Source organism: Desmodus rotundus, chromosome 13 (assembly GCF_022682495.2).
Source record: "Desmodus rotundus isolate HL8 chromosome 13, HLdesRot8A.1, whole genome shotgun sequence".
NCBI lineage: Eukaryota > Metazoa > Chordata > Mammalia > Chiroptera > Phyllostomidae > Desmodus > Desmodus rotundus.
This window is the reverse complement of record NC_071399.1, coordinates 9,073,732-9,091,577: the sequence shown is the minus strand read 5'-3', so window position 1 is coordinate 9,091,577 and position 17,846 is coordinate 9,073,732. Positions and strand designations below refer to the sequence as shown.

General features: G+C 45.3%; 1 protein-coding gene across 2 annotated transcripts in view; it reads right to left on the bottom strand.

Annotated features, from left to right (window-relative positions):
* The window catches only part of TLR3 (toll like receptor 3), a 402,871-nt gene that overhangs the window by 347,026 nt on the left and 37,999 nt on the right, over positions 1–17,846 (bottom strand). The gene's annotated exons all lie outside the window — the stretch shown is intronic.

Here is a 17,846-nt window from a genome sequence, read left to right as displayed (position 1 = left end):
GAGTGTAACTAAAATATGCTAAAGTTCAGTAATTGAGTGGCAAGAATTAAACTGCCCGAGAACAGGAAAGGACATAGACACATCACCATGGTGATGGCGAAGGGGCTTCTGGGGGTGGGTCCAGACACAACAGCAGGGCCTGGGGAGAAGAGCCGCTGATCCGGCTCTTCTGGCCACTCTGCCACCACGCTGGCGCTCAAAGGCAAAGGCCACACGTGGTGATGCAAAGAGGTGTCCTCGAGAGCCGTAACAATGGGGACCCAGGAGTTTTGTTGTGCAATGTTCTTGGCTGAACCTGAGTACGAGGGACATCCCCTCAGCCACCCACAGGCAGGCAGAGAGGCTAGTGACCAGGGACACCCGAAGGTGCAGGGCCAGCCTTATCCGGCTGTAAATACTCACGTCCAGCTCAGACCGCCATCTTCCCAAGAGCCCTGTGGGTCCACCTGCTGTGCGAACACCATCAGCTACGTGCCAGAACTACTGAGCAGAAGCAGAAGCAGGTTACTCCCATCCCCTGGATCAGGGCTGCCTCCAGGTTGGAAGGAAGAGGCTGCAAAGGACACGTTGGGCAGATGGCTCCTACTGTGTTGAGAGTTAGTGTCTGAGGGAAAGAGACGCAGACCTTTTGCAAAAACAGTAACATAAAAAATCTTGGAATGGGTCCTTCCCCATGTTCTCCCAATGGCAGAGGCCTGGTGGATCTCTAGCCAGCTGACTCCACAGGGCAGAAAGGGCCACAGGAGAGCCGGTCCGGGAGAGAGAGTCACAGTCACTTCCGTGCTTGGTTAGCGTCAGTACTGACTTCCCAGGGCATCCTGTCTGAGGGAAATTTCACATATATCGATTAATTTTCAGCCTTGCATGCGTGCAGTTTATGACTTTGTCCTTGACATGGTCATAAGTACAGTCTGTGCTGAGCTCTCCAAGTAGGGGGGAAAAAGAATGTATGTACTTTCCAGCTTGGAAGGGAATGTGTACTTTGCGCACATTAGTCGTATTTATCACATTTGCTCAGCTTGAAGCTTTCTGCTCATGAACCATAGAGGTTTCAATAAAATAAAAAGGAAATTCGATTCCATCAATCAATACACTAAAACACAACCAAAATTAGATGCCATAAGGTTACACCATTTCATCACTTGAAATCAATATTGCCTGTGCAGGCCCCCTTCTGAGAAAATACTTATAAATTTTTCATTTCCTACAGAGATATTCATCTTCTGGTTTCCCCACAAATTCAAAAATTACATAGTGAGTTAGTTAAAAAGAGAAAACCACTGCAGCCTCATTAGCTAATTTTAAAGTGGAATTTATTATAGAAAAATATTCTTCCATCTCAATAGTCAGAAAATGAATCGATTTCGAAACTTTCTACTTTTTTTTTTAAGGAAAAGGTCTGACTTTAGAGTAACTATAGTTTTAAGCCATGTACTCGCTCTTTTACTCAAATCCATATTCAGTACTAATATTTAAATCAGGTGAAAGGAATTATCTGAAGCGTCCTTTTTCCTTTTGCACTAGAAATGCTCATTTCTCAGATCAGAAGAGAGAAAGCGTTCCTTATGTTTCCTCCTTACATGTGTTTTGCTTCACGTGGGAAATCATAACATCCAGCAACAGGAGAGACAGGAATTGTGCAGGAATCCAGAACACGGCTCCAGAACTGAAGATTCTGGAGTCGCCCTGGGACTGCATGCAGCCAGCAGGATTCTAGAAACGGTCCCAAGCTTCCTGCCCCCCACCCCCGTGTATGCCCCCTGATTCGCCCTCTCCCCTTGAGTGTGGAGACAACTGAGCTGCATGCTACTTGTCAGGGGAAACCCCAAAAGTCTAAATGCAGGATCGATTCTGAAGAACTGACTCGTAGCCTTGGTCAAACTCATAAGGGCCTTAATAGCAGGAACTTAACATACAGCAGCTCCCGGTGGTGGTGGCCTGAGAGGACTCCACCCCCTCCCAGGATGGGATCCCTTTTTATAGGGGGTTAATAGTAAAACCATATGGTAGGTAGTCACTCCGACCTCCAGAAAGAACAATGCATTCCTAAATTAACAGATAACATCGGGCAGTTATCACACTCTATACATTAACTAACCGAAGCATGACGTTTATCTCTGGGCAGCATTCCGTTTCTCTGGGCCTTGCAGAGGTATACTAGGAATGGATTCATTCCAGGCATATGGCAATCCTACTTTTGGACTGCTCTGAATGGGCCAGATCATCACCAGCAGAAAATTTCTAGAAGGTTCAACATCGTATGAAAACTACATAGAGTCAACCAGTAGACTTCAGAGTGGCATCTACCTCATTTCAAATCTTGCCTCTGCCCTGCCTGGGCTTCCCGGAGTATGTACTTTACTTGTTTGTGTCTCGGTTACCTCAGAAATAAAATGGGGCTATTGATAGTGTTTTCTTCCGGTTATGGAGAGTATTAAATGAGTTAATATATTTACTAGCACTTAGAACAGTGCCTGAAATATGGTAAGCACTTAGTGAGCTGTAAAGTTTGTAAATTCAACCAAAGCTCATTGACTTTCTACTACACGTCAGGCCCTGGGCTGAGCATTGCGAATACGAAACAGGAGAAAGGAAGGGGAAAAAAATTAATGTTTATTGAGTGCCTGAATAAATCACTATGGCAGGTGATTTAATACACATTATCTAAATTTTTAGTTAGTAACCTTATTAGGTAGATATTATTTGCCCCACTTTACAAATAAGGAATGTGGGTAAAAGATTAACCATGTTTCTTAGTCACAGAGCTAGTAAGTGGAAAAGTAGGGGTTCCAGTCCAAGACGGGGCTCAATCCGGCTTTGCTATAAATAAGGCACAATCCCTGTCCTAGAGAATGAAAATCTACAGTGATCAGGTTTTACATGTGAATGGCTAAGCAGGATAAGATATAAGCGCCAAAGCAGAGCCATACACAAAGGTAAAATATTTACCTATGGGAGTGAGGAATGCCTTGGGTGAATAAAATTTCTCCCAGAAGAACAAGGGTATTAAGGGTGAAGGGGTGTAAAATACAGATTCAAAAGCACAAAAAAATGCCTGAGGTATTGGAGGGTCTGCAAAGAAAATGACCAGAAATGCCACCTCTTTGAATGAGAATTTGAGAGCCCACCAGTCTTTTCCAGCCGAGCGTGCTACTACTTGGTGCGACACCAGTTCCTTGTGTTTGCCCACAAGTCAGCAGCCTCTCGTCCTCGGTGCCAAACCATTCTGTGTCCTGCCTTTTCCCGGCAGCACACGTCCAGGTCTGTGTGCTACATGACACTGAGTCAGCCACGGCTCCCGACTGCTGGCGACCCCTGTGCATGAGTGACTTCCACAATGTCCTGTTCTCGTGTCCTCAGCAGCCCCGCTCAGCTCCTGGAGACTCACGCCTGAGACTGCATCTCATAGCTGGTCTCCCTCTTCTCCTGCCGCCTGCTAGCTTTCCCAGCATTATCGTCTCTTCCAGAGAACCCCACCGCTCAGGATGTGCCCGGAGTGGGACAGCCTCTGTGTTGTCATTTTTATCAGCAGCATTGCAGGCTTAGTTTGCTTGGGTCTAGCGCACACCAACCTCAGCTGCACCTTTCAGGTATTTCCGCTTTGTTTGTGGTGCCCGCTGCAGTTTATGTTACAGCATTTACTCTGTTCTCGTTGCGTCTGGGTTGATCCCTAACAGCTTCCACAGCCTGCTTCAACAGCTTCATCTGCTTTCGATTGTTTGCATCAGTTCCATCAGCTTAAGCACATTTCTTTCCCCAACATTTTTCAGCCCTGCCTCCATTCCAGGCAAAATGAATCCTCCCTCCTGCTTTGTTACCAGGCTACTTGCTGCGGACCTCTTTTAGAGCCACGCCTCCTCTGTAATGACTGTGTGACTCTTTACTATGAGCAAGCATCAGTCCTGTTCATCTCCAAGGTCTAGTCCAGTGCCTAACACGTAAACGTTTGATAAACAAACAAATGAATGAGTGAACGATGACCCAAAGGCCCTTGTCAGATGTCTGCCTTATTTGTTTGTTTAGGAAGAGCCCCCATGAAATGGATCCACCTACCCTATCCAACCTTTCCCTCCGATCACCTTAACAAGAGAAATTTTGGCTGGTCTTCTCATTACTCACTCTTTCTTCTACCACTCCAACCATTATCCCAGCTCCCCACTGCCTCTCCCATTACCTTAAATCCATACAAGATGTTTTTTTCTACCTGCATAGTTGTGTTAATGTTTACCAGCCCGCAAAGCTAAATCCTCTCTTCTCTGCCAGCTGAGATCAAACATTTTCCTCGGGATGTGCTAGACATTCAGGTAGCCGTCCCTGGCTGGTTCCCACACCTACCCCTTTTTTTTGTTTCAGTCTTGTCTTTCACTTTTGAAACCTCTAACATTCATGCTACCCGTATGCTATCCTGAAGTTATTTATACAGCATATCTCGTTTTCTCAAAGTCTGGGAATTCCATTTCTTGTTTCGTTTTTGTCTGCCATTACATAACATTAGACCCATAGATATTTTTAAACAAACAAACAGGCCAGAAGCTGATAGATGTCACAGTGGCTAATTAATGGTTAATTCAATACAATATTATCTAAAGTATTTCCAGCAGTAATAATAAGTTACTATTTCTATTACCATGATAATTAAGTATGATGCACGGACAGGGAGCTTTAGGAGGAACCAGGCCGACACTCCTCTTGTGAGAACGCCGAGATATACCTGACCTTTGCCATAAGTATTTGTAGGGGATGTGATTCAACATACTCAGACCCAAGACTGTGCAATCATTCCAGGACTGGCTTTTCCTGGCCTGAGAGCCCGCTGTTTGAGCCTTTAGCAGACAGGCTCCCAAGTCTACAGAGCTCATCTGTACCCCTGGGTCCAGCTCACAGCAAACGTTCACTGCGTCCTTCCTTCTGATCCCTGGCAGGCGGCCACCCCAACCTTCTCGTCTGCCACCATGAGCAGATCTTTCTCCTTTGCCAGAAGGGCCTTTAGCCCAGAACCGAACAGAGCAGCTGTTTGTCGAGGTGATGTTTGATTCTAACTATCAACATGGAGCTGAGCCACTGAGGAGTAAATGGCAAAATAGAAAATAATGACGCTCAGTTTCCAGGGTAACAGCCATAACATCTTTTTAAAGGATCCATCTAGCAGGCTCTGACCTGTAGGGCTGCAATAAAACTCACCCTCGTTTGTGTTCTCTTTTACATTTGTGGAAAGAATGTAAACAGAATACTTTTACAAGCGTCTTTTCCTGTAAAATTGGAAATGTTGAAATTCAGGAAATTTTAAACATTTTTAACACGAATAGAAGGAAGATGGAAAGAAAGGGGTGCTTTACAATTCTCCTTTCTCAATTATTCAGGGGTTCCCTCCAAACACCTAAAACTTCAAAACATCAAAATTTAAACTGACTATCCAACCCAAATCAGTCAAAGCTCATTCTCAATGGGTTCTAATTTGGGATAAAAAAACAAAGTCACCATCAAAGAAGGAAGACCATGACACTGGCTCTGCCCCCATGATTCCATATAACCTTCAACGAATCCCCTCAAATTCCTCCCCAGTTCTCCATTACCCGCCCCACCCCCGCCAGGGTCTCTCCACGTGCTTCCTTCCCTGTCCTTTCTTTCATGGTCCAGCTGCTACTCAAGTCAAGTCACCAACGCCCAGAGGAGCTGCCATCTCCCGTCTGTGCCCACTGAAGTCCCTTGTCTGATAACGGCATGCCTGAGAGTGGGCAACACCGCCCCACTGCAGGCCCTGACACTGCCACCGATGTCTCCCTACTTCCGTCCCAGGGCCACCGACGACCACAGCTATCCACACCCAGTGCTGAGGGCACCACTGGCCACGGCAGTTGCTCTCTGAAGCTACCAGTTTGCTGGCACCCGTGGAATCGGCCACATGTGTGCTTACATCACAGAGATATTTTGATAAAATTAGTCTTTCTCATTCTTATAACTTCTTGCCCTGGGGCTTCGAAACACATCGACATGGTTGACCTGGGGTGATTACTTTGGGTTCACTGCTCCCCTTTTAAATCAGTCCATGGACTTGTACCAACCTTTCAGTATTCGACCAGCCTGACCTCCCCTCCTCCCTTAGAATCGGTCTCTTCAGAAGGACAATAACTACTCTTCACTGAGTAGCCACGTAGTCCCCTGGGGGCTCACAGGTCCTCCGCACATGCCCAGATCATTCTGAATTCCTGGGCAGGCGTGCTGCAGGTATCCTTTACTGAGAGCATTTCTTCAAAGACAATGAGAAACGGTCTCATCTTTACTCATGCGGATTGGTGGGGAAGCGCACAAGTTCAAACTCGAGCTGCAGAAAGCATTGGCTTTAAGGTCCATTTTGACCAGTTGGTTTTTTGTTTTCTTTGTTTATGTCCCTGGAATAACACCATGGTCTTCTTTAAATAAGTTAAAATCTGTGTCCTAATCCTGAGAGAGAGCCCATCAAAACCTTAGTAGAAGATGGTAAATATATTTAACATCAATAAAAGAAGCTCTACCTTCTTGACAATTCAGTTAAAACTGCAGTAATCATTTATACTTGAATTTCAATTATATTTGGTATAACAAACTGAGGACCTGAAGACTCACTTAGATGATTCTGTGATAAAGAGACAGCTTTTCTAATCTGAGGGCCCCGACAAAAGACCCGTAAGAAGACATAATACTGAGTGCCCCTGTGGCCAAGGCCCAGCCTCCCCATCACAGCTGGATGGCCAGGCAATATCAAAGCTCCCAGTCAGACTAATTCTGTGTCTTCTATTTTAAATTGCTTTGTAAAATAAAATTGAACATGCCAGCAATTCCAGGAATGCCTGCTAAGCCTCCCACCAACCTCTTCAGTCCATCACCATTCCATGCCAATCACCAATATTCAAAAAATATTTACCCATATTTTGCCATGTATAATGCACACCTTTTGCCCAAATTTTTTAGGGAAAACTAAGGATGTGCATTATACATGGCTATAACAATTACATGCCCTGGGTGTAATAATGGGTACAATAATCCCATGTATAATTGGGCACAAAAACGTGGATGTGCATTGTACACAGTAATACGGTAGCTAACAAGATATCTTGCTTCTAGCGAGTCCCTGGATTATTTGAAAGTACATTATAAGCCGGGGAATGTGGAGGGGACATAAATTTAACCCATGAGAGAGATACAACACAGTGTAATTAGTGGGATAACGCCAGTAAATATACTAACATACAGCACATGAATGGCAGGCAGTCTTTAAAGTAGCTAGTCTTTGAGAACTATAGATGCAACTTTTTCTTTTCACTCTTGGCTTCTCTTAGACATCATTCAGCCAGGTAAATGCATAATTCATCGCTTATATTTCATTGCAGACTGGCATAATGTTCAAACTAGTTCGCTTATACTTTTAGGCACCACAGTATCTTATAAAATATTAGGCATCACAGTTATCTTATAAAATACACAAGCAACTAATATTGTTCAAGATACTTGAAACATCTCATTAATATCTTTTAAATGAAAATACCATTTACAGTGAGTGTTAGAAATGTTGCAATCTGTGGCAGGTCATTCCACTAGTTGAAGAAAGGAAATTAAATGCAAGTCAAAGACTTCAATCGCTGTATTAACAAGCTGGCTTCAATCCATTTCACACCATCAGGCCACAGCTGTGAGCACAGCCAACCTCCAAAAGTAACGATGTCCCTACTTACAAGGAAACTAGATGAGAACATATGTACAGAACAGCAGAAACCCATAACCATCGGTAAAAAAAAAAACCCAAAAAAATTCCCCAAAGCCCCCCATCAGGCATTCATTTTTGTTCTTATAATAATATATACCTTTTCCAGTTTTCTGGGAATAGAGATGGCCCCAGGAACATAGCTGCTCTTCACTATCCCAAGGATTGAAAGCTCATGTTAACCTGATGTACTTGACTGCCTTTCAAACAATCAGCTCCAAAAAAAATACCGCTCCGTGACTGTGGGAGGTCAGAAATCCTTCAGAGAAGACTACAAACTCCAGCTGAGTATCGGAGTCGTGAGTTTATCAAAACAAGAAAGAACTCCAGTTGCCTCACTGGACATCTTCTGTAATTGAATTAATTACATTTGAATTATGGATCCAATCTTTCCAAGATTCAAGTCAACATTTTTTATTGTGCTAAGAGCACTTAATAGAAGAATCTACCTCTTAACAGAATTTGAAGTGTGCCATAGCATATTGCTAATTAGAGGTGTGATGTTGTACAGCTTATCTCCAGGACGTATCCATCTTTCATAACTGAACCTTTATGCCCACTGAACAGCAGCTGCTCACCTCCTCCTCCCCATGGCTCCTGGCCACGCCCCTTCTGCTCTCTGCTGCTATGCGTTTGACTATTTTAGATCCTTCATATAAGTGGAATTGTGCAGTATTTGTCCTTCTCTGACTGGCTTCTTTCACTTAGCATTATGTCCTCCAAGTTCATCCAAGTTGTCACATATGGCAGGATGTCCTTCTTTTTAAAGGCTGAACAATATTCCAGTGTATTATACACCACATTCCCTTTATCCATTCATCTGCTGATGGGCATTTGGTTGCTTCCATAGCCTGGGTATGGTGAATAATGCAGTCATGGACAGAGGTGTATATCTCTGTGAGATCCAGATTTCAATTATTTTGGATAGATACCCAGAAAGGGGATTGCTGAGTCACATGGTAGTTCTTTTAATCTTTCGAGGACCGTTCATACTATTTCAGTAGTCACTCCCCACTTCTCACCTTTCCCAGTCACTGGCAACCACTAACCTGCTTTCTGTTTCCATGGATTTGCCTGTCCCGGGCATTCACACACATGGAATCATATGATCTGTGCACTTCTGCATATGGCTGCTTTCACTTAGCATAATATTTTTCTTAAAGATTTTATTTATTTATTTTTTAGAGAGTGGGGAAGGGAAGGAGAAAGAGAGGGAGAGAAACATCAATGTGTAGTTGCTTCCTGTGTTCCCCCTACTGGGAACCCAGCCTACAACCCAGGCATATGCCCCAGACTGGGAATCGAACTGGCGACCCTTTGGTTCACAGGCCAGCGGTCAGTCCACTGAGCCACACCAGCCAGGGCTGAACATCTGTTTTCAATCATCTGGGGTATATACCTAGGATTGAAATGGCTAGATCATATGGTAACTTATTGAGAAACCGTCGAACTGATTTCCACAGCAGTTGCACAATTTTACTTTCCCAACAGCGGTATACGAGGCTTCCAATTTCTTTACATCCTGCCAACAGAAATCTGATCAGACCACTGTCCTCTGTGAAATAAAAGCTAGACTCTCTGCCATGTCCTGCAAAGTCTAACTCTGTCTGGTGCCTGCCTGCCTCTTCACCCCCACCTCCTTCACTGAGTCCCTCAGGCCCTGAACTACGGCCACACTGGTCTTCGTACTCTGTCCTGAAAATGAAAAGGGTAATTTCAACTCAGGGCCTTCACCCTGCTCTTCTCCAGACCTGGTGGCTGCTCCCTCCCAGCAAGGATCCCTGTTCAAACAGCCCTCCTCGGAGAACCTTCCCAGAGAACCCTGTTTACGGAAGTCCACACACACTCACGTACATCTTTTAGGACCTGCTATCTCATTACCCTGGCTCACTGGCTTCCTCACATTCAGAACTACACGCCTGCAGTCCATTGTCTGCTTCGCACTGTCTTCTCTCACCAGGATGTGAGTTTCCCGAGAGCCAAGCCCTCATCTGCCATGTTCCCAGTAACTAGAATATCGCTTGGTACAGAATAGACACACGGCAAACATTTGTTGAACAAATTATGTAATGAATGAATGAATAAATGGATTCCAGGCCAAAAAGGCACTGTGGTCAAAGACTCACACACTGGTCAGTTCAGAGACTTCTGGAGCCTCAAGAAGTGCTGTATGGGGTGTCGGTCAGGAGTACGGACACTGAGGCTTGAGATCTGGTTTAAGGCAGAGCATAGAGGCTTTGTAGGCTCAGCTAAGGAGTTTGAGATTTATCCTGAATGTGACCAAGGAGCCCGTGAGGAATTTTAGACAGATAAGTACACGATTACACCTCTATTTTAGAAGACATCGCTCTGGCAGCAATGTGCAGATGGAACTGGAGGCGGGGAAGCAAAGGCCAGGAGAGAAGAGAGTATGACATGCTCAGCATCCTAGAAAGGACCCGCAGGTGCCGGGACTAAAGGAGTGGACACGGGACCAGAGCTAGTGAAGTCCTGATGTCACCTATGAGACTCGGCGAGTGGTCACATATCAGGGGGTTGAGGGTAGGAGTGGAGAGCAACGGTCAGGCCTGAGCCTTGAAAATGAGAGTCATGGTAGTTGTTCTGGCTCTTCCCCCGAACACAGGGGAGCAGAAGGAAGCAAAGCAAAAGATTTAGATTTTGGACAAGTTAACTTTGAGTTCCTCTGACAGAAAAGGTGGAAGAGATATTTCAATATATGGAGTTTGCATCCATCAGAAAAAAAGAAAAAAGAAAGAAAGTAGTAATGGAACGTAGATTTGAATGGGGGAGGCAGGCTTTAATTTGTGATCAGAAAAAGCCATGGATTTTAATGAAACCCCCAGCGATATTCCAAATCATGAGATGAGTGAGGGGATCGCTAACATTTAAGAGGCAATTATAGAAGGGGCTGCTGAAGGAGCTACAAGGGACATCCAGGGACATTTGTCAGAGAAAATCCAGAAGGTTCTGATATGACAGGATCCAAGGAATGGATGTTTTTAACTGAAAGCCTAGGCCCAGAGCCTTCACTGAGTTTGGTTTTAATTTGTACCATGAACACCCAAGTCTATGAGTAAAAGCACAGTGATCGCATTATTGGGGGGGGCAGGGGGGGCCAGAGGCATGTGCTGGGGGGCCAGCAAGCTTCTTTTCCTTGCAGATGGTCTTTCCCATAGAGAGAGGACTTGCTCTCCGACCCCTACCACCTAGCCAGAACTTGGAACCTAATGCATTCGCGTCCTGCCCAGTGTCACCAGAAAACTAGGAACACCGAGCAGGAGGACTTTTCCCCTTCGCTCCGGAATGTGTCTCCCACGTGAGAGGAGGCTGAGCCCATTGTTCTCAAACGGGAAGGACATTTCCCATATGATGTAGATGTGGGCTACATAAAGTGATTAGGCATTAGTTATGATCCACATTTTTCATCTTAAGCTAAAGGATTTTTTTTTTTTTAAATTCGATGTCACTAAGATGACTACACATGGAACGCGGTTCTCGCTCACCGTAACTGACACATGGGGTACAGAACACACACACTCTATTTGTTAGGAGCCCGGCTGTGGAGCCCAGTGGGGAAGCAGGTGGAAGCGCTCAGGGACACGGCCAAGGCGTCTGTGGTGGATTAAACTCCAGCAGTTGTGCTTCGCTTCGGACCTTCTGAGTGACTCAGCCCAGGCCCGGCATTCAGCCATCCACACCGAGAGCTCTCTGTGAGCTTCCCCGGGGTTTTCTTCACTCCGGCCTCATTTGACATGTTTTTATAGGGATGATAAACGGACTCCAAATCAAAAAGCCCCGAAACACATGGTCTCCATCGCTGAAGCAGGGGTTCAGATGTGTTTCTGTTATAACCATACATCCTGGCTCCTCTGCTTGCTCCCTCGTGTCTTTGAAAATGTGCAGGTATTGAATACACGGATAGAGAATCGGAAGGCAGTTACCCAGAGCAAGTAAAATCCCACAGGACTGAAGGTGGGGTCTCGGGTTTCCCGAGACACATTCAGGCAGGAGTTTCCAGGACCCTGGCCACAGCATTGGCAGGATGCAAGCAGTGAGGTCGCCTTCAGCCCTTTTCCACAGCTGTCCGGGACTCGACCTGAGCCCCCAGGGAGGGCTCAACTTCAGCTCGAACAGGCCACAAACCATTGCACTGACCCATCTGGGGTCAATCCAACCTAGCAAATGGGCATTAAGAGGCCACATGCAGTAGTAGAAGAAACAGGAAGTGACAGGAAGGGGCAGTTCTAAGCTAGAATCCAGCTCTGTCACTCACCAGACATAAGATCTCAGATAAATGCCTCATCCCCTGACAGGCTCTGCAGCCCAGGACGTTAACATCTATTTGACGAGACTAGTCCAGTAACTAGAAACAATCAGCACGGCAATTGCTTAACACAATGTCAGCTATATTATGGCAGATCTTCTGATCAAGTCCACTTTCACAGAGCCAGAAACAGGTAATTCATCCACAAAGAAAGAAGCCTCTTTTTCAGCCTGCCATTGGCAGAAACCAAGATGCCTTCATTCAGCTTGAAGTCCACCCAGAAGACAATCCAGTAAGGATGGAAATAGTCCAGGTGAGTTGCTTCAGTGGGTTGGAATTTCCCCTTCCTGACCAACTCTCTCCCTTCCCCTGCCCCCCTGTCCCCTTCCCCTTCTCCCCTCCCCTCCTCTCCTGTTCTCTCTTCTCCTTTCCTCTCCTTTCTTCTCCTTCTCATCCTCCTTCTTCCTCTCTCTCCCTCACACTCTCTGCCCCCTGCCATGTCTCTACCTACAAAGGCCCTAGTACTAGGTCTCTATTTGCAAAGACCCCAGCACCAACACAGCAGCCACCAGCAGTGACAGAAGCTCCTAGGAGATGCCCCTATTTGCTGTTCAGCCCACAATGCCTCAGTTCCTGTTTCCAGCATACTAATGATTCCCTTGACTATTATTATTAGTTAATTCAGTACAAACAGTGGGAAAACTCAGTCGCATTTCGGAGGGGAATACCAAAAGAACTTGAGCTGAACCATCACACTGTCCCAAGGAGTGTGATGACATGGGAACAGGACCATACAGGTCCCTGCCAGCACAGAGGGCAGACACAAAGTGTGGAATTCCGTATGGCTAATTCCAAGAGATTTCACAAGGGCCCCAATCCTCCAGAGCATGAAAATCACATGGGCTCTCACCACAGAGGAAGTCAGACACAATTCGAGGAAAGGCTGGAGAGCACTGGCTGGCTGCCCGGGCCCTCGGGTAAGCTGGTCTGCACAGCCGGACCAGCAAGCACATGCGAACACAGCAACAGCATGGTGAAGCAGGGGGAGATGAAACTATAATGGTGGGTACAGCAGCGACTGTCAGGGAAGGTGCTTCTTGGTACAACTACTGTGGAAGGAAGACTTGAGAAGGACAACTAGCTTCCCCAATCCAACGAGTCGCAAGACCAAAGCCTATTTCTACTTATCAATAATTACTGACCACGTCCTCAGGGCCAGCACTGGGTGGCAGTTGTGACAGATTCCAAAGTAACACAGTCTCTGTCCTGGGGAGCCAACTGTCTGGACGGGAATGCGGAAATAGCTCTCCTGAAAAAGTCAGCCCTGTAAAGCGATGCACCTCTCAAAATTCAGATCTATGCCTTGTTCCTTTGTTTAGCCCAGCACCTAGCACGCTGCCAAGCACTTGGTTAAACTAGAAAATAGCTGAGTTCAAAATCGTGATGTATAGACTAGAAACAAGAGTTCAGTAAAGAGGAAGTGTGATGTAGACACAGGTGGTCAATCATGTCTTCTCAGAAAATGTGGAAAGAAAGCTGGAAGTGAGAGAAAAGAGAACATACCGGAAAAGAGGCACAGCACATATAAAAACATGATACAAGAAATTATAATCCTTTATGTTGATTTGAATTACCATTTCTTAATGGGTGGTCCACAGACCACCCACAGTGGATTCTGGCCCCAGCAACTGAATTCAAGTCTCTTGAGAATGCAGCCCAGGAGTTTGCATTTCTAATAAGCACTCTTTCAATGCTCATCACAATCCAGAACCATTGGTTAAGGTAATCTCAGACTCAAAGATGTACTCTTTCCTTAAAGACAGGCAGAAAGGAAAAAAAAAAAAAAAAGGTAGGGAGGGAAGGAAGGGAGGGAGGGTGGGAGGGAAAGGAAAACATTTTTAAGTATAGCAAATGCCTTGGGAAGAGGAGTCATGGCCAGCTCTGCAGTGACAGTCATATGCTGGAGAGACCAAGTCCACGACACTCATCAGATGATAAAAGGCCATCAGAGCCTTTCATTAGCAGAGTTTGGCTCCACTCTGGGGACAGTGAAGTGCTACTGTAGGCTCCTAACCCAGAGAGTGCCGGTGTTTCAATCTGGCAGTAGTCTGTGAGGTACAAAGAACGGGAGAGGTTTTGGGCAAGGAGCAGTCTCAGAACGTGCCACCATCAAGAGGTGAAGTCACTGCATTCCTGAAACGGGCAGGGAGAATTTTAAAGGAAGAGAACCAGAGAGTCTACTTTACTGATAACACATCACAGTTTCTGGGAACTCCATCCTCCCTCAGAACGGGGTCTGTCCTCCTGCATTCCTGCACTTCCACCTTTCCTGCCAATCACCTGAAGGCAGATGCCATCTGTAACTGGACTCCCTGCACCACCCCCAGCTGACCACCCTCAATCCCCCCTTCCCTTTCACTAGCAACTTCCTTGAAAAGATCATCTATACTCACCTCTCCTTGCCTTATGCTTCAAAGCACGGTGGTCTGCTTCTGTGCTTACCGTGCCTTTGACGCTGCTCTAAGACCCGTATCTGACAGGCACTTAGCATCACGACTTTCACCTCGCTTCCCTGTGAGCCGTGCCTTCCCGCCCTGAGTTTTCTCCTTACTCATCTTCTGTGCCCCCCCCCCTTTCATGGTTTTCTTTAAACATATTGTGAGAGGAAAACCAATTTTCTTCTATGGACTCCTGCCCCTGGAACGCTGCTGTTTCTCAGAGCTTCATCATTAATCCTCTTCTTGCCACCTCACCTGCGTAATTTCCTTCTGCGATTTCTTCTCATTTCTGTTACTACTGCTGCATAACAAATTATCCTAAGGTGTAAAGTGTTTCCGACCATAGAGTGCACTAGTTGAAAGATTAAATGTGGAGCCAGGTGCCCAAGTGCTTGCCTAGCTCTGTCGTACTTGCTCTGTAAGCTTAGACCAGTTATTCAACATCTTTGTTAAAATTATGATAATAACATATTACTTGACTCCTAGAATTATTGTGAGGTTTACATGAATTAGTAAGTACAAAATTCTTAGAACTGTGTCTGGCACAAGCTAAGTACATATAATCTTTTGCTATTATATTAGTAGTAGTATTTCAAACCCGACATGACCAAAACTGTACTTTACCTAATTAACACAAAAATGCCTTTCTGTACTTCTTATATATTTTCTTCTTGATAATAATTTCTCCATTCACATAATACCCAGTGAAGACTTTTGGGAGCCTTCCAAGTCCCCTAACCTCTCCCTAATCCCCCGAGTAAGAATTGTCCCCAGATTGTGTCAAGAAACCTTCCAAATGACTCTCACATCTGCCCACTCATGTCCATGCCCAACGCCCTAATCGGCATCTTCCCCTGATCATTGAAGAACATGTTAACTGGACTCCCTGCTTCCTGTCTCCTCCAGTTGTGGTTCATCCTCCCACCTCCCAGAATGAAGCCTATAAAAGGCAAATCTGGTTATTGTACATGTTGCTTAAAATTCTTCCAAGGCTCCCGACAGGATAAAGTCAAAATGTGAGTGTAATATACCAAAGCCCCTGCCATACGGCTCCTGCATGCTATGACCGTTGTCTCCTGTCCCTACCCAATGTGTCCTGCCTCCCTGCCACTGCACATCCTACACGGTTCTTTCTGCCTTGAATGCCGTCTTTCCTGTTCCCCTTTCAATTCCCCATCACCTGGAAAACTTACACTTTGAGATCCAGCTGTAACATCCCGTCCTCTGGAAGCCCTTCCTGACACCCGCCCCAAGGAGAGTTGATTATGTACTTCATTTAAGAAAGTTCCATCACTGTACAAAGTGCTGCCCCAGTGCCCCTCACGTACTGTGAACACATTTCCCATCTCCCTCCCCTTTATTTTATTGCTGGCTCCTGGAGACAGAAAGTGGGTCTTAGCCATCTTTGTATTCCCAGTGCCTGGCATGTTATAGATGCTCAGCAAACACTTATTGAATGAATGAATGAAAGAATGAATGAAAGAAATCACAATACATAGCAACATTTGCTATATAGAAAATAAAATAGGGAGAAAGTTTACAATCCTAGAAACCTGGAACGGTAGTAGAAGAATGAACTGAAATAGGAAATTGAAAGTCACAGAAACCAAAAAATCAGTTTAGGGTGGGCACCAACAATGACGGGATCAGTCTTGCGCAGGCTGAGTCCTGTTTGCACCAGTAGGCAATTAGAAAAACGGGATCAGAAAGTAGATGAGAACTCAAGGTCAAAATTGTAGATTTCAGAATTAAAATTGGAGAAGTGATTGTTTTCACCAACAAGTTTTCCAGTTATCAGAGTAGAATGAACAGTTGACCCTCTTTTAAAAGGAAAAAATTAAAGACCTTTCTAAACATGGTTTAAAATAATAATTACAAAAGTAATACTTAATGGAATCCTGAAGAGTTTAGCATAATCCTTTAAAAAGGGAAACATAAAAAGAAACGGAAGACTCATGCAAAAAGAACTTCTAGGACAATACCCAGACCGAAAGCAGCTCCCTCGCCCTGGCTGCGGCAGCCACATGGACAGTCCCGGCTCCTAGGTTTGTGTTACACTCGCCTCTCCTGCTCTCTGTGAAGCCTTAAGAACTCATACGCTATTATATTGATGTTATATAGATATTGCTTACCTCCAAATGATGCCAAAAATGACTGGTAAAAAGGGCAGAAAAACAAAAGCATGTAATTGATTGGTTCCATAGGCCAGCTCATTAGGTAAGGTGTAAGCAGTTATAATTACACTATACCAATAACCTGATGTTTTTCCTGAGTTGACCGTGTGTGTGTGTGTGTGTGTGTGTACCAAGCCAATACAGCTAGTGACTGACAAAGAAAATGTGCTTTACAAGAACATAGCCAGCCCAAACATATTATAATTATGTCCCTGATAACCCAACATAGGTGGGGACCAAAAAACTGTCTGTCCCCTGGGGCCTGTACGTACCCCGCGTGGGCAAAGTAGCAGCAATTCTGGTTTTGTGGTTTGCACGATCCCCAGGCTGGTCCACTTTCCTTACAGCTTCCCAAATCTTGTTTTTCTTTCCTCTGTGAGTCTTAGAACCATTTCCAACAGACTGCTCTATTAAAAGTACATTGCAGCCCTGCTCTCCTGGACTGATAAGGCCCTATCGTATTGGACATGAACTACAAGACCCTCCTCCTTGGGTGTTTAAAGCATTTCATACTTCTCTCCCTCCTCCTTCCTCCTCTCCATGTGACACAGAACATCTGGGGTATAACAAACACAGAAGGGCTGGACCCCACTGAGACTAGGGCAGGCCCCTCCTGGGACTCTCCTGGCCTTTGCTCCTACCCCAGGTGGCCACTAGGGTCAGACCCAGGTTGGTGATCTCAGTTCCACCACTTACCAGCTGGGTGATCTCATGCAAGGTACTCAACTTCCAGGGAATGATGTCCTTATCGGAAAAGAGAAATTGGAATAATAATTGCAATATGATGGACTTGTGAGGATGAAGGATGAACACACAGATAAGGCAACCTCTACAGCACCTGGAGCACCCGGCCCCTCCTCGTCCTCACTCCCCACCCTCACCCGAGGAGTCTCAACTCCTAGGTGTCCCTTATGCTCACTTCCTAAGTGTCAAAAACATGAGTCTAGGGACTGCATTTGAAGGGGGTGACAATTGCCCCAATCAAAGCAAAAATCTATTTTGCGTCTATTGATCATCTATTCATTTGTACTTTTGGAAGGTTCGTGGGATTGGGTACAAGTCTGCAAGACACGGTCACTTTTAGACTTCATTATAAAAAAATAAATGTTGACTGTATTTGCATACATGCTAAGTATATTGTGTATGCCCATAAATACACTACATGGCTGTAT